The following is a 17,291-nucleotide window of genomic DNA, read 5'->3' as shown; positions in this document are numbered from 1 at the left end:
GAACAGTAGGGAAGTGTATCTCTTTATCTGCTTAGTAACAGCTTTAAGGCTGTAATACTCTTTGCCATACACAAAAAGGCAGTGTGACACTGTGAAGCAAGTTACAGCTTTCAAAGCTGTTTCAACTTCTTGACACTGTTCTGTGGTAGTTGCTGCTTATGATGTACCCCAAGATTACATAACAACAGTTTTGAACAGTGCTAAGAAACTTTGTAGTACATGGAAAGTGCTGATTATGCTCTGAATTTGGGAACAAAACTCCATGCTATGTACCATTCTGACATGAACAATATGAATAATAACTAGGGCATACACAGCATTCATGACAGAATAACACTGGGAAATGGAAGTAGCTAAAGAGGCTGTAATATACCTCCTGCTGCACCCAAACACACAAGCACAGAAAAGGTAGACTGAAGAGTTCAACAGCTTTTTATGCTATTAGCCTCCCAGACATACACAGAGCATCTGGTCACTTTTTATGGGATGATGCTATGCATTTCATGGCTTTCAAAGCTACAAAATACTTTGTAGTCCTACACTTTTTTCTCATGGACTAGTAGTACAAAGGAGTAGGAAAAGCTCCATGCACTACAAAGAATCATTGTATTTCTTTCACTTCCTTCCTCATTCACAGTGAATTGCTTGATATCCATGTCTCAAGCACACAAGTTGGTTACGGCTGGAAACTCATTTGTAATCCTATATGTCATCCACCTTACATATATTAGAAAGGTATTTTACAGGATTGTCTTTTTCCCATTTACAGATCACAGTCATGTCACTGCATGTACTACAAAATAATTGCTGAGACTAAAATGAGTGCTAAATATTAATTTATTACTTGTATTCCTCAGCAGTAGCCGCGGTGGTATGGTGGTAGCGTTGTTACCTCACAGCAAGAGGTTCTCCCGTTCAGTTCTCGGCTTGGCTTGGGAGTGCCTTTTGTGTGAAGTCTGCATGTCCTCCCCGCGGTGGGGTAGCGTTCGAAAGACATGTGTGCATAAATGGGCGTGCCTTCGTTGAAGGTTGGGTGTCGAGCTGGCACCTCGGCGTTTCGTAAAAATCTACTGACAATCATTAGCGGACCGGAGTTCCGCTGTGGCGACCCCTTACCGGGAAAAAGCCGAAAGACAAACAACAACTTGTATTCCTCAGCAATTATACAATTTCTTGAGACTGTGAATCTATGTTAAAGCCAGACAAAACTGCTTCTCCTGTCACACTTCTTTATATCCTTCGAATAAGCACTCATTGTCTTTGCTTTTGTCTTTTATAAACTTTGCTGTAACTGCAGACATTTTTCACATTTATATCATATTTTTCATCAAGTGCAGACCAACAATATATGCCTGCTGATGAAAGCAATGGCATTGCACTACTAGTTACACATCATTCTTGTTAAAATAGTTAAAAATGGAAAAATAAACAAAAAGCTATAAATGCGTCAAGTGCAGATATTATGGGAACTAGGGGTGAACTGATAATGCTAGAGAAAATCCATTTACATGATAATGAATGATTTGTGACAGTCTAACATAACAGACTTTCTCAATCACAAAAAAACAGTCTGCCAAATTTCCCCTATCCCCAGGATTCATGAAGCTTGTGCCAGGCGCAGGCGTAGCGTAGGCGGTATAACTCCAAATATGGCCGCTGAGCAATTCAGGTACGATCCAATTCCATCTGCACTACCAGCGTATGTCAGATCTGCGCAGCTCTCAGCTCATGTATGCTAATCATCCCATGTGCAGTAGTGCAGCATGCAAATGAAGGTACATAGCGATTCATGAAGTGGTGCAGGTGTAGCCTAAGCATACAGAAATGTAAACCAAAAGAAACGGTTTGCATTTTTCCAAACAGAATATCGGAGCCATGAAAGCGGACCAAACTTACGTATTACAAAGTTAACATATGCCAATGGCTAAATATACAGCCAATGGCATAAAAAAACACGAACAACACATAAAAAATAACATTTAATGTCATAACCACACTAACGCAAAGTACAACTGCAGGGCATGTATGCGCAAACGGGAACACAAGGAAAATATATACCGATGTCATAAAATTGCAATGTGACACAAATCATGATTTCGCCATAATAGTCAATGGTATGCATGCTACACCACATCCAAGGTGCAAGGGTTGCTAAGGGTCTGTGACAGTGTTCGGCACGGTAACTATGAATTAGTAGTCAATGCCATGCAAATGAGGCAAGTAATACTGAATCACAAATGCCCCGCCAGCCTAAGGATGTACCATACGGTGCAGCAGTACAACACCGAGGAGTGGCCTGGAGGTATACATGACATCAGCAATGGGGTGTGCCACCGTAGCTGTAAGCACATCAGAGCATTGCTAATTGGGGTTGCCCGTTGCTAAGCAAAGCCACAGGATAGGGGTGTGGATGTAGCCTTAGCTTTGCTTAGCTGAGAGCACACATGGTGACCGAAAGGGCATGTGTACGTAGATGACAATGTACTTGAAACCCGGTAAACGGCTGCGCGTGGTGCACACCACAACTGAAACAGGAATGTTATGGGAAGACAATAAGGAAATGCAGCAGTAGGGTAATTGGAGTACAACTGAGTAATTAACACCTATTAACTCACAGTGGGCCATTGACGGTAGCTAACAAGGCTGCTAGTAGCAACCTGCAGAACAGGATAGGGGAGGTGCCTGATTGCAAAGAAAAGAGAACTGTCACCGCAGAGCAAAGCAAACCTGCAGTAGATCGGCTATAGAACACATTTCGCAACACAATCCTGGGTTGGAAAAGTACAAAACAAGAAAGCAGGCTGCTGGATGCATGCCTGACGATAGGAGGGGAATCGTTATGAAAAGTGAAGGCAAGGGCAAGAGGTGATCCACAGCAGCTAAATGTAAATCAACACCAAAGGCACCGCAATAGCAGTACCTGCGGTAAAACACATAAGTAAGATACCCTGCAGCTCTGATTGTACATACACACCCTATGACATCATCAGTGTTCAAAGCACAATAGTATAAAGTGTGAAGGCACCTCACACACACTCATGTATTCCCAAACACTGCACCATTGGTGTAAACAGACGGGGAACTTTTACAATGTACTTGTTGGGAGCTGCCATAACTGTGATTCATCACCATGTGTTGGAGACTGAAGGTGGTTTGGAGGATGATGCTGACAACCACCTCAGGCCCTGGAGGAGGAGGAGAGTGTTCAGACCAAGGGTAACCTACCAGGGGCTAAATGATCTGGAGATAGTAGAGCATTACAGGGTGGACAGGGACATCATACAACAAATTGTTGAGCTGTGCCGGCCACGCCTCAGAGCCAGATACTACAGAGGGGAACTCATCCCAGTGGACACGAAGGTATGTGTAAGCTTGAGAATACTAGCCACAGGCCAACTGGAGATATCATGGGGATCTCACAGGCATCAGCATCCGGGGTACTCCACCAGTTCCAGAATACCATGTTACCACATGCCAATGAGGATATATACTTCCCCCGAACTCAGGAGGAGTTGGCAAGCAATATGCACCTCTTCCACAATGTGGCAGACTACCCGGAGGTACTGGGTGCAATAGACTGCACGCACATACATATCAAGTCACCACCCAGTAAGTATGGTAGGTGCTACATAAACCACAAGGGATACCACTCCTTCAACTGGCAGGTTATGTGCAATGCCCAGGGCATTATAACAGATGTGTGTGCTGGCAGCCCTAGAAGCTACCATGACTCCCACATCTGGCATGCCTCATAGCTGTACCAGGTATTTGTCAGGGGGGACATCCCATATGGCCACCTTGTGGGGGATGCTGGCTATGCACTGGAGCCGTGGATGATGACTCCCATCAGAAATGCACACACACCCATGCAAGAATGTCATAATGAGGCACATGAACAAACCAGAATCATCATAGAGCATGTGTTTGGGATGCTGAAATCATGGTTCTTTTGCTTGGACATATCTGGTGGAGCCTTGCAGTACTCTCCAGGCACGTGTGCCCACATCTTCATAGTATGTGCCATGCTACATAATATGATCCTGCGGAAACAGCTGCAGCAGGGACATAATGGTGAAGGCCCTCACAGCCCACTGCAATTGCCAAAAGCATCACAGGCACAGAGGGATTCAGACCACGAACACCCTGTGCCAGCCCCAGTAGGCAGACAGAGGCATGCCCAATATGCCCATGTCTTGGCAAAGAGGGAACATATAGCACATACACTGACAGTGCAGGCCCCTACTAACTGACACACTTCTCCACCTGCACACACAGTAAAATGGATGGCACACACACACGACCACCTGTAAATTGTCATGTATAGGTGTTCTACTGTGTGCATCCTACATAGGCAGCCCTCAACTATTGCACACACAACAGCTATTGGTACAAGGTATGTCAGCACCTGAACAGTAAATTAAGCTAACAGCATGTGTTGATACTGTATGTATAGGTTCCTAGGTACATCGGTAGGTACATGCCTGATTGTCAGAGGCCATTCATCAGCCTAGCCAAAATGTGTATTCTGTCGCCACCCCATTGATTAACTAACTGTCCCTCTGTGGAGCAGAGCCAATTGCGGGATCCCTGGGGTGTGATCACTGTTCCCCACCCACTCTGCAAGGATTCCCTGGTGTGTTAATGAGGGGCTCCATATAATGTAATCAGGGATGTAGTGCCAAAGCATGGGGAGTACCCATGACAGGTATCTGTCACCCCAGCATTCTCCAGTTATGGTTGTGGCAAGGTGTAGCACATTACAGTGTGTGGCTCACTGTGACATGGATTCCCATAGCTGGAGCACATTCATTAAGCATCACTTGGACATACCATTAATAGGTATCATCCATATGTAAACTAACTGAGTTACACATTTGTTTGCAGTATGGAGGAACAGCCGTACTACAGTCCACATACTAAACACCATAACACTTGTACATATCCCAGATGCCCCAGTGGTAAAGCCACTGACTGTCTCGTGCATGCTCCCGGTTCCACGACCTGCAAGGGCTGTTACGTAATTCTGATGTCCCGAATAATAGATGTTGGATGCAGGTCATTAGAGCACGTTTAAGCACATGTTAGTGGGTTTATGTGCTGGCAAGTGCCGGTAAGTGTAGTTAAAACATGACTACATGGATATGCGCAAAACAGGTCTAAGCTTTGCTGAATATCACGCTGATCATGGGCAAAGCTGACCAGAACCGTTGAAATCTGCATTATTCACCCTTGTACTAATAGTGCCTGCTCTGAGAGGTAAAACGACCACTGCCAGGAGTAGAACATGCAACCATGTACACAACCACTTACCACTAAGCTACCTGAGATGTACCAATGACATGTGTGTATTATGACAGGTTAAAACACAAAAGGGCGGAGTTCGGGAAATAGTATACACTGCCATGTACCCAACGACAGGTGTGTTTTCTCTCTCTCTCTCTCTCTCTCTCTATATATATATATATATATATATATATATATATATATATAGAAAGGGTGATAGAGAGATATATGTTGATATATACGGATATTCATATATATGCAAATATATAGATAGGTCAACGACATGTACACAACCATGGAGGTACATATAAATAGGATACTACCAAATACCGAATGCTTTACAAACTGACACGTGTAATCACGAGGCTTAAAGACCGAAAGACCACAGTACTGGAACACTAGAACCACGAGTACTATTAGCACGATGTTAAGGGACATTTAGTTAGTGCTTCTGGTGCTGCGGTCCAGGTAGGTACTGTGTTTAAGTGTGTTTCTGATTGCTGTAGTGTGTGTAAGTGTGTGTTCTGAGTGCGGTGTGTGTTTCCGTGGGACTGTAATATGTGTGTGTGTTTGCTTTGTGTGTCTGTTCGTGCTATCTCGGTGGTAGATTATTACAGTAGGTGTGGTGTGGGAGGCGCATCCACCCACATGGGGTGTGTATGGGGCATGGCCACCTGGCCATATGTAGTGTAGGATGGTTTGTTTGGATGTGATGGGTAGCAGTGTGTCTGTGTGTGCGTGTGTGTGTGTGTCCTGTGTTAGTGTTAGTTCTGGGAGTTTGACTGTCATGAGTTTGAGTGTTCGGTATTGTGGGGTTTGGGAGTCTGTGAATGGTAATGTGGTTGTTGGAAGTGTGTGCGTTCCTGAATCCATGGGTATGCCGTATACAGCAGCTGAAGTCTTCAAATATGTGCACAACATGGACCATAGCAATCACACATTCTGCCACGACCGAACGTTATGAACAAAAGATATGGAGACTATATTATAGCAATAACCCATGTCTGGGTGTGGGTAATGCTGGATTTACCCACGGTTGTCTTTGGCCACTTGGGCTTCGCCCTGGTGAACAAACCACACCAACCATGGGTAAATTCGCCATTACCCACACTCAGGCATAGATTACTGCTAAAATACACTATTACAAATATGTGTTATGGACATAAGCTAAACATAGGGTTACCACCTGTCCCAATTTGCGAGGGGCCGTCCCTCTATGTACGGTAGAGACTATATTATAGCAATAACCCATGTCTGGGTGTGGGTAATGCTGGATTTACCCATGGTTGTCTTTGGCCACTTGGGCTTCCCCCTGGTGAACAAACCACACCAACCATGGGTAAATTCGCCATTACCCACACCCAGGCATGGATTACTGCTAAAATACACTATTACAAATATGTGTTATGGACATAAGCTAAACATAGGGTTACCACCTGTCCCAACTTGTAAGGGGCCGTCCCTCTATGTACGGTAGTGTCCTGACCAAAATGAGTACAAATACTAATGTCCTACAATCTCTAGACATTCTGCATGTTCCATAGTAAATTTAATGGTTGCATAAAATAGTCATCTGTATCTAACATACCTACATGTAACAAGAAACAGGATAAGCAAGTAAACTGCTACAAGAATATAAGCTTTTATATAAGCATATATGTAAAGTTCTATACTTTGTACTGACCGTGAGTATGTGTTGGCCTGTAAAATCTGATGTGTGTCCTGCAAATGTCCCACTATGGCCATTTGAAAAGGTGGCAACCCAAGCCAAAAAGGTTCAGTCACCAACACAACTCCAATGAGTGTAAATATCTGTGACAAAAATACACGAGACAGCTTTCATGTAGCAACATTTCATTACATACCGATGTATTTCCGAAGGGATTGAAGGACCAACATCAGCTGCATGCTATATAGGAACCGATTAACCTTGGCTTAATGAATAAGCCTGCCATAACAATAGTATTAGTCTACTAAATGATAGGTCTTCAATTAGGGAAGGAGCCCTCACACACATATGGAATATGTATAAATGCAGTTCCTACACACCTTCATCTGCTATGTACACCCACCTACATCTCCCCCACACCCAAAACAATTGCAATACAGACTGTAATAACATCACAAGCATCCACTCACTCTATGACATCTGCAGAAGCCTTAACATACCTTGTGAGAGACACACTATAATGGGCCTATGTGAAATCGTTGCTGTTGTACAATGGAACAGACGCTGATGTTACAGGGTTTGTTTGCAATAATCCTGTATCAGACGGCTGATATAACAGCTACACTCACATGTAGAACTACATCCTCTAGCCATTACACACAATCCACGGTGGCCATGAAGTTAAAATATCTCTGTGTCTCTCCATAAAGCTGTTGCAATTCATCACAAACAACACATCCAGGCCGTCTTCCTCAAAGGTAGGGCAAAGGGACAATGCCCAAGTGGAGTATTCAGTTATACCCCACTGTTGCCATGTAATTGGCTAATGGAGTAGCTGCACAGCTGATGTGCATGTAATCATCTACTCCAGAACACCAATTGGTGGCAGGATACCACATGTTACTGATATCTACGTATAAAAGGATGGCTTGTCATACATTCAAACCGTATGTACATACGAGAAAACCATTAAAACAGAAAAGGAATAGGACTGATATCGTCAACTCGGATTACTAAGAAGGTATGGGGAACATTCAGTATGTTAGTGTATGTAGTGCCTGTTCTGTATTAATGAAAGCGCACGCAAAGCATATAGTGGGAAAATGTATTATGTAGTGATATATTGTTGAGCATAGTAGCACTCATAGAAATTGTGTGTACTGCTGTGGGTTACAAGGTAAACACCTCATACACCACAAGGGATGCTACATAAGGACTTTAAACACAACAATTCCACTCCAGCCGCTGTCAATGGCAGGGTTTGTCCAACAAGTATGTGCCATAGCAGGGGATAGTATATGTTGATATTCTATAACAGTAGGCATATGTATGGGTGTATAACTGAGAATAACATGTCTAAGGTGGTCCTGCTGTGCAATTATGGTTTGCATTATGGGATATTGTTGCAAAAATGTGAAATTGCAGTATTGTAGGTAGATGTGTGTAACATTTTACATAGCATTACTGTTATATTATGCAAACATCAGGTATGTCTATTGGCATGTACAATACACAATAACAGGATACATATGACTTGTAGTCACCAGACAGTGTATCAGCATGATAGCTAATTGAAATGGAAGAGCTAGGAAAATTATCCAAGCATAAAGGACATGTAATAGCTTCATAGGTTCATAGTTAGGTACTATGCTGTCTGGCCAAGTCCATTTGTAAGCCTAACTACAGTGTTTTCACTTGCGGCACCTCCCTAGGTTAGTGTCCTGTGCCTGTGAACAGTAGAGCCATATGTTTCCTGCACCTCTGTACAGCAGAGCCACTGCAGTGATCCCTGGCATACATGTCTGTCTCCCATCCACCCATCAAGGTATCTCTTGAAGAGTGCTAGTGAGGGTCCCTGTCTGATGTACATAGGAATCATGTTCCAAAGCATGGTGAGTGTCCGGGTCAGGAATGTATCCCTCCAGCACGTCCTAGTCATTGTTGCATTTAGGTACATATTCCAGAGCATGTGGCTCTCAGTGGCTTTTGCTTATGTGGAGCATATCCATCGATATTGTTTTGGACATGGGCCTTGTATGTTCAGCAGAGATCACCTCTGAGTATGCAGTATGCAAATGAGTACAGTTGGGGTTTCTGTAGTTGGGCTGCATGTGTCATCCTTCGGAGGTCAGTAATCCTCTTGATGTTGTAATGTTGTGGTATTTAAAGTCGTTGCTGTTGTCTTGTAGGGTACATCCCAAATGGGGTGTTGCACCCTTTAATGTGTTTCATAAGTCATGAGTAGAGAGGTACAATGGCTGCCTTTGTTCTGGCTACAAACCCATTAGAGATTAGGGTGGCCATGTAGAGGGATATCCACGCCATCTTGGTAATATGGTTATCAAAATAGTGGTTGCTATCTACTTGGGTTCTAAGATCCCTTATTATGTCTTATGTATGTAGGGGACTACCACCTATGTGGTAGTCAGCGGGTGATTGGTGTAATTAAAAGGGGATGTCAATGCACCTTGTGGCATACAGCTTGAGGCCATGTTATTGACACCAGGTATCCATCCCAGTGACACCCTTATGGAGGGTGTCTGTATCAGCTGGTGAATCAATCATGGCCCCTAGTTTGCAGTCATCTGCAAACCTATTCAGGGTAAGTCCTTCTGTGCTAGCCTGTACCTCAGAAAAGCATATACCAAACATGAGGGGCCCTATGACCGAGGACTGACGGACGCCAATTGTAACTGATTTACAGTAGGAACTAGGGTATGCTACCCTCACTGTGTGGGTTCTGTCCTTGAGCCACTTTGCATAACATCTCGTGATGTAGGGGTTGATGTGCAGGTGTATGTGTATGTTGACAATATCAGAATGGGGAACGGTGTTGAAAGGCTTTGAGAGGACAAGGTAGGCTGTGTGGACCTCCTTACCCTCATCTCCTGCCCTGGTAACTGTCTCAAAGAACTCCACCAGGTTTAGGAGTCATGGTCTGGCCCTAACAAATCCAAACTGGGTGGGATCAAAGGTTTGGAGGCCACCAATGTCTCAGTGAATGAGATCCATGATGATTTGATCCATGGCCTTGCAGAACAGTCTAGTCAGGCGTATAGGGCAATAGTTCCCCTGGTTCATTTTGGCACCACCTTTGTGGAGTGTAATAACTGTTGCTGTGCACCATTCAAGGGCCACAATGCCTGATGCAAGGCTATTAGTGAATTTGGTGCCCAAGTGGGGAGCCATTTCATTCTGAAGTTTGTGTAAATTGTAGCCTGGGATGCTGTATGGTCACATGGATTCTGTGTTCCTGGCTTTAGACAGTGCAGCTTTGAACTGCGTAGTTGTGACCGCAGGGACTCTACATTCTTCCTGTATAGATTTGGGCCCTTTAGGGTGTGAGAGGTGTGTAAAGTTAGCACTGAACCTATCTGCCAGGATGTTGCCAATATCAGTTGGTTCTGAAATGTTCATGCCTAACTGCTGTATGTCAGAGCAGATGTGGGTATCGCCATCGAGAGTAGTAACATACCTTTAGAATGCTTTGTGGTAGTCCTTGGAATGAGTCGCAGTAATGTTTGCGTAACTAGCTTTGGAGGATGTGATAAGGGATTTCAGATTCCTACTGAGGCTGACCAGGGAGCTACCCCACTCATGGGATTGTACTCTACTTTGCAACAGTCTCCTCCTTCCATGGCAGTGAACCAACAGAGTGGTGTCCATTTTCTGGTGGGTACCATCATGACTCTGTTTGGGATAGCATGATCCATGCAGTCATGTAAGTGCTAATTAAGTGCAGTTGTGTATGATTCAGTGGTTGTAACTGTATTGTCCATCTGCACGGGTGTCATGACGTTTACTACTGCTGTCATAAGAAGCTTGAAGTTGGCTTTGTAGAAATATTGTACTGTGTTTTCCGTAAAGGGCGTGGTGCTGGGATGTGGATAACAAGGGTGATTAGTGTACGTTCGGATCTGACCAACGAGGAGATAACCCCAGGTGTGGAACACCAGTCACACATGTTGGTAATGTCCAGGTCTAGGATATTGTTGGCCCTGGTGGTGGTGTGGATAGGTTGATCCAGCCGATTGGAGGTTATGAATCCCAGAAAGCGTTGGCCTAATGTGTCGGTACATGAGTAGGTATCCCAGTTAATGGTGGGGTAGTGTCAGTCGCACATCAGTAGTTTCTGTTTGAACCCTACTTTCCAGTATACCAATAAGTGAGGACCATTAACCATGGGGTATGGTGTGGAATCTGTAGCAAGCTACAATTTGTATAGCAGTTATGGCCACAGTTAGTTGCACTTGGATTACCTCTGATGCCTTGTGCTAAGCAACCAGCCTGGAGGTGTATATATCCTTGGGAAATATGGACACACCTCCGCCGTGGGTGTTCTGGTCCTGGTTACATGGCTGAAAGGTGTGGTCTGAGTAATAGCCTGTTAGTGCGGGGGTGCTCTCAAGAGCCTAGAAGCAGGTCCCAGTCACTGCAGAGATATTGAAGTGGTCCATTACAAGGAGTACCTCGGGTGAGTGCATTTGAGATGAAGATGTCAAGCATTGAGTAGCATTATCCTCAGGTTTTGCTTGCCTGTTCCTGTTATGGTGGTGAATATGTTATTTGAACCCTGCCTAAAACAGGCACTATAGGAGCAGCAAGAACCTTAGATGTTATCCATAATCCCAGGGCCGACTTGTGCAGTCCATCTGTGCCAAAGCATCGTGTTCTGTCGACCATGTCATTCAAAGCAGACAGATACTGAATACCCTTGGAATGACACCAGAAGGATAGCCAACTGTTGAAGTGAATAATTCAGTCCTTGTACTGCGTTATCAGTCTGGACGAATGCCGAATGCTTCTCAGGGCTAGGGCAAAACCTGCCCGGGCTACAAGATCGGAGAGCTATTCCATGTCTCTGTACATTTAGTCCAGGAAGTTGCATCTCAGGGCATTCACACTAACATGGAGAATGACACAGTCATATTGTACCTGTTGAGGAGTGACCTGAGTGCATAGGTTATGTTGCGGATCCTGTTACCCGACAGCCAGCTGAAAGTGATTATCACCTTGTGTAGCCTGCTGAATGGGACATCAGTGTGACCGCCTATAGAGTCACCTATGACTAGTGTGTTGGGTACTTTATATCACCCTATTGGCTGTAGTTGATGGGCACACTGAGTCTGTGGGCTATAAGTAATTGGTGTTGTGTTGGGTGATGGGGTCTGCCTGTGTTTCTGCTTTGGAGTTCTCTGTTGCCTAGACAGAGTAGAATTGAGAGGCTCCGCAAATGTTGTAGTCTTACTATGTGTGGCCTGTGGTGGTGGAGATCTAGTGAGACTATGTGATGAGTGTGGGGTGGTGCAAACGTTTAACATCCCCACATAATTGTCAGGTTCAGTCTGGGTTGGAGAGAGCTTTACCTCCAGCATGGCTACATATGTGCATCTCCCACAGGTTGTAGTGTTGTATGTTAGGAGGGGAGCATTGACTGTGTACACAAGACAATTTCTATATTGCCTCATGAAGCCCATATTCATCATATAGACAGGCGATAACACTGGGAATTGACACTTGGACATGCCTGAATATTTAACTATGTCCCACTAGATATGTGAGGAAAGTGTGTACAACAGCTGTTTTACTCTAAGCAAGTGGGAAATGTAAGTACAAACAGTGTTTACCTGTAGGAAATGAGGAGGATTGAGTGCTATAGTAATTAGTAACTCATGAAGTGCTTACATTTTCTGAACAAGTGCTGAGCATGAATAAGCAATACAGATAGGGTGTCGGATAACATAAACACACTGCCCCCCAACAGGTACACAATCACATATCCATGAACACTACAGAGCCCCTGTAACCATAACTATGATGGTACAAGGTGCACTCAGGCTGCATGTGACCTGTCCACATCCCTGGTTCTATCATACACATATGGCAAAACAGTTGGCTCTACACATACACATCATGTAAAACATAGCTTCATGTCAGTCTGTGAAAACACTGAATGGTGCACACCAACAGTTATCACAACCCACAATGTGGAGACACCACTCATAATGGGAGGCACTGCACTATTACCCTGCTGAGTCTGGTCTGAAAGTCCATGAACTTTAATCAACGCATATGTTGTTAGCAGTACAGATTTAGATGACAGTACGGATGATTTCACACTGCATATCATACCTGTGACAGGTCATAGGACATCATCACCCATACTGTGTTTCACCTACACTTGGTATAGTAGATGTACCTTTGTATGTCACAGGAGTGGTCTGCCAGTGGACTGTTGACAGAACCAACACTACAAAAGGTGTCTGAGTGATATGTACATATCACACCAGTGGCAGCTACAGTAAAAATGGGTTAATTTGTTGTACTCCCTCTCATTGTAGCCCATACCACACAGACAAATGGGAGGCATCTGCGTATGTAAGTATGCAAATGACTATGACCTAGGAGCAATAGCTGACTCAGTGTTGTGGACAACATACAGAATGGGCTTTGTGGGTAAGGTGTGTGACATATGTGCACAATCTGACAGCTGCGTATTGCATTGTCACCACTAGGTTCATAACTCTGTACCCCTGAACTACCACCTAGGCAGCGGTCAACATAATGGACACTGTGTGTAAGGGATGGTGCTGTGCAGTTGACATCCCTGAGCTAGTGACGTCACCAAGCCTATTAGGTAGTCATAAGAGGCAACCCTAGTCATGACAGGGTGCCATCCATGAGCATGGAGATCATAGTACAGCCATACTCATCACTCAAGTGACCAATATTGGATCACATATCACCTTTAAGGGGTATTGCCCATGTTTGGATGGGCGACACCATCCTTCACAATCCTCATCTCCACTATGTAGCATGATGCCTACCCTGCATAAAGACATGTCCAGCACTGTGATGTTGGACATGCTAAACGTCCATATCCTGATCTGAAATACATACGTCATGGACATCCATCTTCCTAGTACAAGGATCGCCACATGCTGGACAGATCCTTGTGCCATACACGTTACATACTCCTGCCATACTATGCAACCCTGTCCAGCAAAGCTGCACATTTCACCTCTGTCAGACATGATGTGATGACCGCATGGTAGATGTATCATTAACCGTCTGGATCAGTTATGTGGCACTGCTTTACCTGGCACCGGAAACATGGCTGTCGGCTACAGCTAGAAAACCTTACATCCTATGCTCATACATGGCCCAGGGCATACAGACTACTACATGACCTTGGCCGTACATGCTATAGTTGATAACCATCCCTGCAAATACCATCCAGCTATCCATTGTCCCATGTGTATCACATGTGCAACACAGGCTATACGTGGCAAGATGTTGAACTGCTGGACAGTGCCATGTAGATGTATATGGCAAAACACATGCATGTAAAGGCTTCCATGTGCATGTCTGCATTGTCACAGGTCATGTCCGTTAAGGCAGAGTATGTGTTGATATGTGACATATACATAGCATCAAGGTCGACAGCATTAATGTGGACACATCCAGGCATGTGCTGATAGGCAAGAATACCAGTACAGGCAAACAGACATGCTCACATCAAGACAGCATCCACATAGAGTATAAGCAATGTCATCAGGTGACACACATATATGGTGATAACATTCAATCCCCATTGGGTGTCACATGTGTGTGACACAAACATGTCAGTGGTGTCAGTGTCATGAAGATTTGCAAAGACAACGGTTCATATGTACTAAATGTAATACACATGTATGTGCAGCTGTATCTCTGTGCATCTCTGAGATACTGTGACCTGTCCCCATCATTATGTCTTCCAGATATGCCTCGAGCAAGGCTCCCAGCCTATACCCGATTGGAGGATGAGGCCCTTATACCTTACCTCCAAGACAACTATGATGTCTTGTTTAGCCATGTACCACAGCATGTATAGCAGAGTGATGACATGTGGCAGGAACTTTGCAGGAGGGTTAATGATGTGGGTGGCCATAACCGCACATACCAGCAGGTGCGCAGACACTGCACGGACCTGATCAGATGTGCGAAACAGCATGCAAATGCAATTGCCAGGGAACAAGGTGCAACAGGTGGTGGGCCACCAACCCAGCCCCCACTCACATGTACTGAGGAGCTACTGGCCAACCTGGGGACACCATCAGAACAGCATCTACAAACCTTAGTTGCCATCGCGGAGGTGGGTGTCTCTCAACCACCGAGCCTGGAGTTGCCTGGTAAGTCACTACTGCACATATAACTATTATATCCCATTTAGTTGCATGTGTCACTGTACAATATGAAATGTAACATCATATGCAAGGCATGTATATACACATGCCGCATACTATAGTATGCTACTCTGTGTATTGTACTGGCGAATGTGTTAACATGCACATTGCACCCTGTAGCTGTAATACAGTCATGGATAATGATCATGCTGCTGTGTCACCCCCTATATAGGTACCTCTGGCATTCCGCAGAGACAGCAGGCCATTGCAGGTGAGACAGTTATAAGTATCAGGCAAGTTAATGCACAGATCTATTCGCCATGTGGCCAGTTAACACATGTACACATAATGTATGGTCCGGTCACAATATACAGGTTGCATCTTTAATCCATCATTCTGGCTAAATATGTGCAATACTTACAAACTAAATGAAACACCGACATGAAACCACAGAAACTGTCATTGCTAGATGTGTGGACAGCTGTGCATACAATGGTGGAGGTGTTGTTCAATGTAGGAATATGTACTATACATCAGAACTACACATGTGGGGTACACAAACAGTACTACACAGTGAGCTGGAGTATGGGCAGCCCACAGGATTCACCATTGTGGAATGTGCCACTGCAATGAGTGCACACATTCTGATATGCCATCTGACATGTCCATGACATGTAGTAGTCCGGCTGCAACATTGTCTCACTATCCCATAAAACATACCCCACATACCAAACATAAAACCCTTTGTCTGCATAACTGTGGACAGTGGAGTATCTGACATCTATGGGTATATGTCATATGGGACAATACAGACATGTGAGATAGACGGCCATCACAACCGTTTGGCCAACACATGTTCACACATGGAGGATGGCCAGAGACATGTAGCAACACACAGTAGATGTGATGTGTTTGTGTGTACACCTTTTTGTACATTTGCTACACATGGTCCAACTATAGCCTTTGTGGAATGATTATATTGCAGATGTGGAACACTGGACATCCTACAAGCCTGTGCACAGCTTGTGGAGACGTCACTTAATTTGACCACATAAGATGTGTTGAACATCATGACTGTGTCACCTGTACAGCATCTACATACAAACACAGACAACCACATCAGGCCACAGATATAGTACATTTCCCTTGCTGCTGTTGGACATCACTGTCAGCCGTGCACCTCGTGTATGTGGTGCACAAATGTCATGTGGAACATGGTGTATTGACAAGTCTGCCATGTGTGGACATGGTTGCCAGGCAGCTAAGATATGTTAACAGATGTGCAGGGGTGTCATCTGTATGTCCTTCGGTGACATGTCACAAATTACAAATCATGGTTTAGTGTGTATACACCTCAGTGACGTGGGTCACAATCCACAGTATATATGTATTGTGTATGCACACAGTCATGGCTATGCACTGTGTGTGTAATCCACACTGTATAACAATAGAGATGCCTCATGATTCCATGCAATGGCACTGTGTCTGTACTTCACACTGTATAGCAATATAGATGCCTCATAATACCCTTCAATGGTCATGCACATCTGCTAAAAGTGCATTTTATCTGTAGGGCATACAGACAACACTGCAATGTGACACCATTACACCACTGTACATGTGTCAGGACACCATTGTGTCAAACATGTATGCATGTCAATGCACACATCAGCAGATTACATGTCATACTGCATGTTAATGTCAAGGTCATATGCCTCACATCAGCCATGTGTACTGCTAACCTGTACTGGTCCACATGGTGTAAAACAGGGATGCATGTTTACTACCATGATTGTGTGAAATGCATGGCTTCTGCTATGACACATGCTTGCTGTTGTGTGCAACCCAAGGATGTATGATAACTTCCACTATTATAGTCTGAGCTGCATGCCATCTGCTGTATCACATGCATGTTGCATGACTTCTGTCAAATCACATGCATGGTGTGTGTGTCTGTGTGTGTGTGTGTGTGTGTGTGTGTGTGTGTGTGTGTGTGTGTGTGTGTGTGTGTGTGTCTGTGTGTGTGTGTGTGTGTCTGTGTGTGTCTGTGTGTCTGTGTCTGTGGGTGTGTGTGTGTGTGTGTGTGTGTGTGTGTGTGTGTGTGTGTGTGTGTATGTGTGTGTGTTTGTGTGTCTGTATTGTAATGTAGAGTCTTTATTTGCCTCAAAGGTGAT

Source organism: Protopterus annectens, chromosome 6.part0 (genome assembly GCF_019279795.1).
Source record: "Protopterus annectens isolate FY-2018-M chromosome 6.part0, PAN1.0, whole genome shotgun sequence".
NCBI lineage: Eukaryota > Metazoa > Chordata > Ceratodontiformes > Protopteridae > Protopterus > Protopterus annectens.
The sequence above is the reverse complement of the archived record's forward strand: the minus strand, read 5'-3'. Positions refer to the sequence as shown.